Genomic DNA, 8,403 nt, shown 5'->3' with positions numbered 1-8,403 from the left:
TCGACGGTAAAGCAAATGAGTGGTGGATTGACGGTGACGACCATCAATACCCCATCGAGACTCGCGATTTTACCGAAGCCAATGAAATTTGTGGTTTGGTACAGACGAATGATACGGAACGCGTAATAATTGACGAACTCGTGCATCGTTTAGTGCCTCCACCGCGTGAAAAAATTAAATTCACGAATTTGACATCGCATAAAATCATAGGGCCACGGGATCATACACCATTTAGGTTGAAGGGTTATCCAATGTCACCAATTATACAACAGGAATTAGTCTGACAGGTAAAAGCACTCGTGGAGGCCGGGGTCATTCGCCCGTCTGAAAGTGCTTGGAACAATCCGGTTGTAATGGTAAAAAAGGCCCATGGTAAATGGCGATTGTGTCTGGATTTTAGATGGTTAAATAAATTAACCAAGAAGGACGCGTACCCGATTCTCAATTTGGTAGGGATCTTAGATAAACTACGTTCTGCGCGGTATATCACCACTTTAGATTTGAAGCAGGCGTATCATCAGGTGCCTTTAGACCCGGAAGTCTGCGAATTACCCGCGTTTTCGGGGCCAGGCCTGGGTACATTTGAATGCGTGGGAATGCCATTCGGTTTAACCAACGCGCCCGCGACATTTCAGCGTCTCGCCGATAGGATCATCGGTCCGGAACTCGAACCTTTCGCGTTCGCGTACTTAGATGACATCATTGCGGTCATTCAGACATTTGACGATCACCTCAAATACCTCGAGCTAGTGCTTACGAGGCTCCGTGATGCAAGCCTCGAGATCAATTTGGAAAAGAGCGTGTTTTGTAGTAATCGCGTTCAATATCTTGGTTTTATCCAGGATGAAACTGGTCTTCATATCGATCCTTCAAAGGTCGAACCAGTCTTAAATTATCCGGAACCACGTACCATACGTCAAATTCGCCGTTTCCTTGGTATGTCATCATGGTATCGGCGTTGTATTCCCGACTTTGCCGCGATGGCCGAGCCTATTACGCGCCTCTTGCGCAAAAATACTAAGTGGAATTGGGGGGATGAACAATCGACTGCATTCACGCGTATTAAAGCCGCTCTGTCGACTGCACCAGTATTATCCTGCCCTGATTTCTCGGTACCATTCACGATTCAAACCGATGCGAGTGCTTACGGTCTTGGAGCCGTCCTCACACAAACAATTGATGGAGTTGAATATGTGATCGCGTTCGTCAGTAGGACATTAACTAAGCCTGAGCGAAATTATTCAGTTACACAAAAAGAGTGTCTCGCGGTCGTGTGGGCTATTGATCATTTTAGACGGTACATTGAAGGATATCACTTCACGATTATTACCGATCATAGCTCATTACAGTGGCTCCATAATTTGAAAGACCCGGCCGGCCAGTTAGGAAGGTGGGCACTAGCGTTACAAGAGTACGATTATAATTTAGTTCATCGACCTGGCAAGCTCCATGACGTTCCAGACGAATTATCGCGAATGTACGAGGACGAGTGTACCGGAGCCGATGACAATGAGGTTAACGCTGTTAAAAACCCCGACTTGTCGACGGTAATTAGAAATGAGAGTGCGGCGGAGGTGGAAGATGAGTGGTATTCACGCAGAAAGGCGTCTGTAATCCGAGAACCAGCTAAGTTCAAGGGGTGGAAGGTGGAGAACGATCAACTGTTTCGATACCGACCAAACCCTCTGGTTTCTACGGTTGCGGAGGACCTCGATGCGTGGAAGCTCGTTCCCCCAAGGTCGTCACGAATAGATATTATTTATGAATCTCATGACCTACCGCGTTCAGGTCATTTGGGAATTGAAAAGACGCAAGCTCGAGTAGCCCTCGCGTATTATTGGCCAGGAATGTCGGAAGACGTAGCCAAATACGTCACATCATGTGAAGTTTGTCAGACGTGTAAAGTCTCACAGTTACAACCTGCGGGGTTGATGGGACAACGCGTTTTTCATGAGCCGTGGACAGTGGTTGCCGCGGATATCATGGGCCCTTTCCCTCCGAGCAAATCAGATTATTGTTACCTCTTAGTTTTTCAAGATCTGTTCACTAAGTGGGTGGAGGTGGCCCCATTGAAAAAGGCAGATGGTAAATCTATCATCGCCGAATTTGAAAGTCTGATAATATTTCGCTGGGGAACACCTAGAGTGATTCTTACAGATAATGGTACGGAATTCAAAAATAAATTAATGCAGGAGATGGCGAGATCTTTTGATATCCGTCATACAACCACTCCGCCGTACCACGCGCAAGCCAACCCAGTGGAACGCGTAAACCGCGTCCTCAAGACGATGATTATCTGTTTCATTGAACAGGACCATCGAGAATGGGATTCACACTTGCACGAATTTCGGTCAGCATATAATACCGCGCTCCATAATTCACTCCATGTCTCGCTCGCATTCTTGAATGTCGGTCGTCAGCCCCGCGATAGTTTATTTTCGCGGAAAATGAAGGCACTCGACGAAGAAATCGCGGTACCGAACACGGCCAGATGGACAAAACGTATGGAACGCATGACGGAAATTTATGATTTAATTACCGACAACCTGGATAAATCTTTCGAGCAACAAGCTCGTTACTACAATCGTCATCATCGTGACGTAAAATTTGCAGAAGGCGATTTAGTTATGTGTAAAATCCGAACATTATCCTCGGAGCCGAAGGACTTTACGTCGAAACTCGCACGTAAATGGAGCACTAAACTATATCGAATAAAAGACATTAACTCCGATTTCGTGTACGACTTATTAGATGAGGAAGGGAGAGTCGCGGGACGCCACCACATTAAAGATTTAAAACTCGTGGTAACCGCGGATGACGAGCGACTCGCACGCGACTCGGACGACGAGTGAGGTACGAGATTAGGAAACCCGTAGTATCCATCACCTCATCTCATTTGTGTCATGGTCCATTATTCCCTTCCTACAGCATGGAGCAGGTGAAGATAAACTGGGCCTTGGCCGGTCTGAAATCGGCCACTGAGGGTTTGGCCATCTTGGAGGAGATGGTGGAAGGGCCATACCTGCAGGACGAGCACCCCGTGTTCGACGCGGTGGTGCCTATTGTGGCCAAGCTCCAGTTGCTCGTGGAGAGAGTGACGGTGGAGCTGAAGGGCATCGTGAGGGGCAACCCTCCACGCTTGCAAGCATGCTCGACTCAGGCGCGCTACAGACCCCTGCCGTATGTCAGGGCGGAGGAGAGTAATCGTCGAGCCCAGGACCTCGCAAACCTGATCAAGCGAAGTCCTCACGTGTGGATGGAATGGGGTGCCTGTTCGGGTTGCGGCAATTGCAGTGACCGCTCCCATCGGGCTTCGGACTACCCGTATATCCGGGGAACATTTTGTGGGAGATGCGGGGAGGAGGGTACGAACGTCACCAACTGCCCGTACTGCAACCCTGAACGTTACGACATCGAGAGGCCACCGGGGACGAAGCTGGTTCGCAACAAGATCCGCGCATAAGCGTGTGAGGGGCATCGAGAACCGCGACTGCCCGGGAAAGGGCGGCGGTCTGTACCGAATATCCCTATGTACTATGCAAAAAATATATATATATATATAGTTACTCAACCCATGGGATGATGGCCTCAAATTTATTTTGGTGGGGGGGACACCACACTAACACCGCGAAGGGGCGACATTTCAGGTCCTGACGGTGCATTTTCGTAGTATTATTTTGTTTGTAATTTGTTCCGGTCCTCATCAAACCAAACATTCGGTACCAGGGTGTTGGGCTATCATTGTTTATTTTGTCTTTTTTTTTCTTTGGCCTTATTTATTTTTTTTGTGTGCTCTTGGCTGCTGGGTTCCGCTCCTCGCGGGCCTTGGTGAAATTTGAATTTTCGAAGGCGTCATTGCACGTCACACTACACTCACAGGCCCTCGCCCAGAGTGGAGCGGAGCCTCGGGGAGAGCTACAAGACGGCGCGATAACTGAGGAGCAGCACACCGACGAGCACACACACACCGAGTCGGGGAAACTCACACCACGTAGGACGCGAAAGACGATCGTCGCACGCCAGCAGGCATCTGAGGCCTCTACGTGCGAACCCCCACCACCTCACCGATGGAACGGCGGTACAAGGCCGTTCAGTAAAAAACCGATGCTACGACATTGAGGGAGCATCGGATTATGTTGACCCCTGCGCCGTTCAACGCGGATCATATCCACCGACCGCGAGGCGCAAGTCCCAGCTTCTGGGACTAAGGATTTTGGAATTAGAACCATTGTAAAAATACTCAAATTGTCGAATCCCCTGGATTTTTCGCGCTCTATCACGTGATCGGGTGTACGGCCCCGACGAACACTCTTCGCTGGGATTTATTCCGATAAGGTCGCTCTGCGCCATTTAAGTTTTCTTTCGCTCTCCGTGCTATTTGACTGAACAAGAGTAAAGTACGTGGTGGTGTTGTGCCCGTTTGTTCCGGCTCTATTATCTGACGTCGCCGTACTGAGGGTCCAGACGAGTCTGCCTGGTGTTCTCGCGAAATCACGGTGAGCGTCTTATTTCGTTGTGAGTGCACGTGTCCTTCCAGTAGTGAATCCACTCCGGCGACCATTGTGGGGCCGTTTGAGAATGTACTAGAGTCTGCTTGTGACGCGGCACTCCGTAGCCTCCAGCTACCTCTTGAGTTGATTTTTTTTATTAGTTTCTCTATTTGATTTGTATTCCCAATTTTCTTTTGTGGGGAAAACTAGTCCTAACTCATCTGTTACGTCGACCTTTCCCAACAACTTTTATGTCGTGGCTCTCGCGTCGTCGTCGCTGGCGGGTGATCCTCGCGTCTTAGCGTCTCCCACGCATTTTCACAGTAATTACTATTTCTTTCCGTTAATTAGTATCACTAGGTTAGTTACATTATTTTTTTTTTGGTTTGTATAGCGTCTTTGCTCGCGGGAGTCTTCTCCCGCACGTGTACAGAATCCTACGCTAATTCTCGTATGGACGAGTAATAAATCACACTTAATTATGATTTGAAAATATTTTTTTCTTTTGTGTTTTGTAAACAATTGCATATTGTTGAGTTACGCTCATTGTAGCCTGTTCCCACACGTATCCGCGGTTATCTGAGCTAGTTGTGGAACGCGGCTCAACGGTGTGATTCTCGTTATTCCCGTCGTTCTACTTTCGGGTTGAGAGAGTCCAAAAAGATCGCTGATATTTCGTGGAGAACCACGCGTCTGAATCCCGCAGACGCGCTTGGAAAAAAATACCTCCCAAAATATAGGACTAAAGGTCATAAGGGTCATAGGGGTGCTACGGGTCATAAGGGTAGCAGGGGTGCTACGGGTCATAAGGGTCATAGAGGGGCTAAGAGTCATGAGGGTCACGAGTGTCATAGATGTGCTAAGGGTCATAAGGGTCACGAGGGTCATAGAGCTGCTAAGGCTCATAGGGGTGTTAAGAGTCATAAGGGTCATAGAGGGGCTAAGCGTCATAAGGGTCACGAGGGTCAAGAGGTGCTAAGCGACATAATGGTCACGAGGGTCATAAAGGTTATAGCGAGGCTAAGGATCACAGGGGTGGTAAGGGTCATAAGGGTCATAGAGGGGCTAAGGGTCTCAAAGGTCACGAGGGTCATAGGGGTTCTAAATGTCATAGAGGTGCTAAGGATCACGAGGGTCATAGGAGTGGTAAGGGTCACGAGGGTCATAGGAGCGCTGAGGGTCATGAAGGTCATAGGGGTGGTAAGGGTCATAAGGGTCCTGGGGGTTCTAAGGGGGCTGCCCATATATAGTGGGGTGCCCATATATACGGGGGGTGTCCATATATAGGGCCTATATATTGTGAGGTAATTTCCCAAGCGCGTCTGCGGGATTCAGACGCGTGGTTCTCCACGAACTTTCAGCGACCTCTTTGGACTCTCTCAACCCGGAATTAGAACGACGGGAATAACGAGAGGAGACAAAATGCCAAAAAGGGCGCCAGTCCTTTTAACCGCCAAAGGACAAGGTCACACAGTTGAGACGCGTTCCACGACTAGCTCAGATAATCGCGGAGGCGTGTGGGAACAGGCTACAATGAGCGTAACTCAACAGTATGCAAACTTTTACAAAACAAAAAAAATATATATTTTTATTCCATGAGTTAAGTCTGATCTTTTACTCGTCCATACGAGAGTCAATGTAGGATTTTGTATACGTGCGGGAGAGGACTCCCGTGAGCAAAGACGCTATACAAACCAAAAAAAATGTAATTAACTTAGTGATACTAACTAACTAAAAGAAATAATAATAATTTTAGAGATGCGTGGGAGACGCTAAGACCCGAGGATCACCCGTAAGCGACGACGACGCGAGAGCCACGACACGAAAAGTTATTGGCGAAGATCGACATAACAAATGAGTTAGGATTAGTTTTTCCCCACAAAAAAAAATTAGTAATAATGATCAAGTAGAAATACTCATAGTAAAATCAACTCATGAGGTAGCTGAAGGCTACAGAGTGCCGCGTCACAAGCAGACTCTAGTACATTCTCAAACGGCCCCAAAATGGGCGTCGGAGTGGATTCACTACTGGAAGTACGCGTGCACTCACAACGAAATTAAACGCTCACCGTGATTTCGCGAGAACACCAGGCAGACTCGTCGGGATCCTCAGTACGGCGACATCGGAAAAGAAAGCCGGAACAGTCGGGCAAAACACCACAAAGTACTTTACTTTTTCGTTCAGTCAAATAAGCTCGAAGAGCGAAAGAAACTTAAATTGCGCAGACCGACTTTAGCTGAACAAATCCCAGCGAAGAGTGTCCGTCGGGGCCGTACATCGCCCCGAGGAACCCCTCAATTTCTCCTTCCCCCACCCGACCACGTGATGGAGCGTGAAGAATCCAAGTGATTCGACAATTTGATTTTGGCATTTTAGAATGGTCCTAATCCCAAATTCATTAGGCCCAGAAAACTGGGACTTGCGCCTCGCGGTCGGTGGATGTGATCCGCGTTGAGCGGCGCAGGAGCCAACATAATCCGATGCTCCCTCAATGTTGTAGCATCGGTTTTTTACTGGACAGCCTTGTGCCGCCGATCCATCGGTGAGGTGGTCGGGATTCGCACGTAGAGGCCTGAGATGTNACCCGATCACGTGATAGAGAGCGAAGAATCCAGGGAATTCGACAATTTGATTCAAGCATTTTAAAATGGTTCTAATCCCAAATTCCGTAGTCCCAGAAAACTGGGACTTGCGCCTCGGGGTCGGTGGATGTGATCCGCGTTAAGCGGCGCAGGAGCCAACATAATCCGATGCTCCTCAAGCATCGGTTTTTTACTGGACGGCCTTGTGCCGCCGATCCATCGGTGAGGTGGTGGGGGTTCGCACGTAGAGGCCTGAGATGCCTGCTGGCGTGCGACGATCGTCTTTCGCGTCCTACGTGGTGTGTCTCCCAGACTCGGTGTGTGCGTGCTCGTCGGTGTGCTGCTCCTCAGTTATAGCCCCGTCTTGTAGCCCTTCCCGATGCTCCGCTCCACTACCCTCGTCAGGACGCTCACGTAACCCTCAGTGAGCGCGATCGACAGAATTCGAGAGAATGATGGAAAGAAGGTAAATAAAATAAATAAAATAAAATAAAATCACAATTGTGGCCCTGGGTGATCCTACAACTCGCTGGGGTAAGATACTAATTTTCCCCCCATGATCCGCGGTCAGTTCAGGCGAGGAACAGTACATGATTTTTATCATGTTCTAATTTAAGGGGGGTGCCCATATATGGGGGGGGGGTTGCCCCCCCCCATATATGGGTCTAAGAGAATTAGAATTTCAGAGAAAACATTTCCGCTTCACCCAGCCGGGAATCGAACCCGGGTCTCCCAGATACGCACCGATCACTCTTACCGACTAAGCTACCGGGAACCACAGAAATTCACTCTCAAATTCACCTCAAACACCGCCTAACCTCCTTTAGGCATTAAATAATTCTAAGAGCATTAGAATTTAGAGAGAAAAAATTTCCGCTTCACCCAGCCGGGAATCGAACCCGGGTCTCCCAGATACGCGCCGGGCACTCTTACCGACTAAGCTACCGGGAACCACAGAAATTCACTCTCAAATTCACCTCAAACACCGCCTAACCTCCTTTAGGCATTAAAGAATTCTAAGAGAATTAGAATTTAGAGAGAAAAAATTTCCGCTTCACCCAGCCGGGAATCGAACCCGGGTCTCCCAGATACGCGCCGGGCACTCTTACCGACTAAGCTACCGGGAACCACAGAAATTCACTCTCAAATTCACCTCAAACATCGCCTAACCTCTTTTAGGCATTAAATAATTCTAAGAGCATTAGAATTTAGAGAGAAAAAATTTCCGCTTCACCCAGCCGGGAATCGAACCCGGGTCTCCCAGATACGCGCCGGGCACTCTTACCGACTAAGCTACCGGGAACCACAGAAATTCACTCTCAAATTCACC

Source organism: Diachasma alloeum, unplaced genomic scaffold (assembly GCF_001412515.2).
Source record: "Diachasma alloeum isolate Michigan unplaced genomic scaffold, Dall2.0 Dall_scaffold_01200, whole genome shotgun sequence".
Lineage (NCBI taxonomy): Eukaryota > Metazoa > Arthropoda > Insecta > Hymenoptera > Braconidae > Diachasma > Diachasma alloeum.
The sequence above is the reverse complement of the archived record's forward strand: the minus strand, read 5'-3'. Positions refer to the sequence as shown.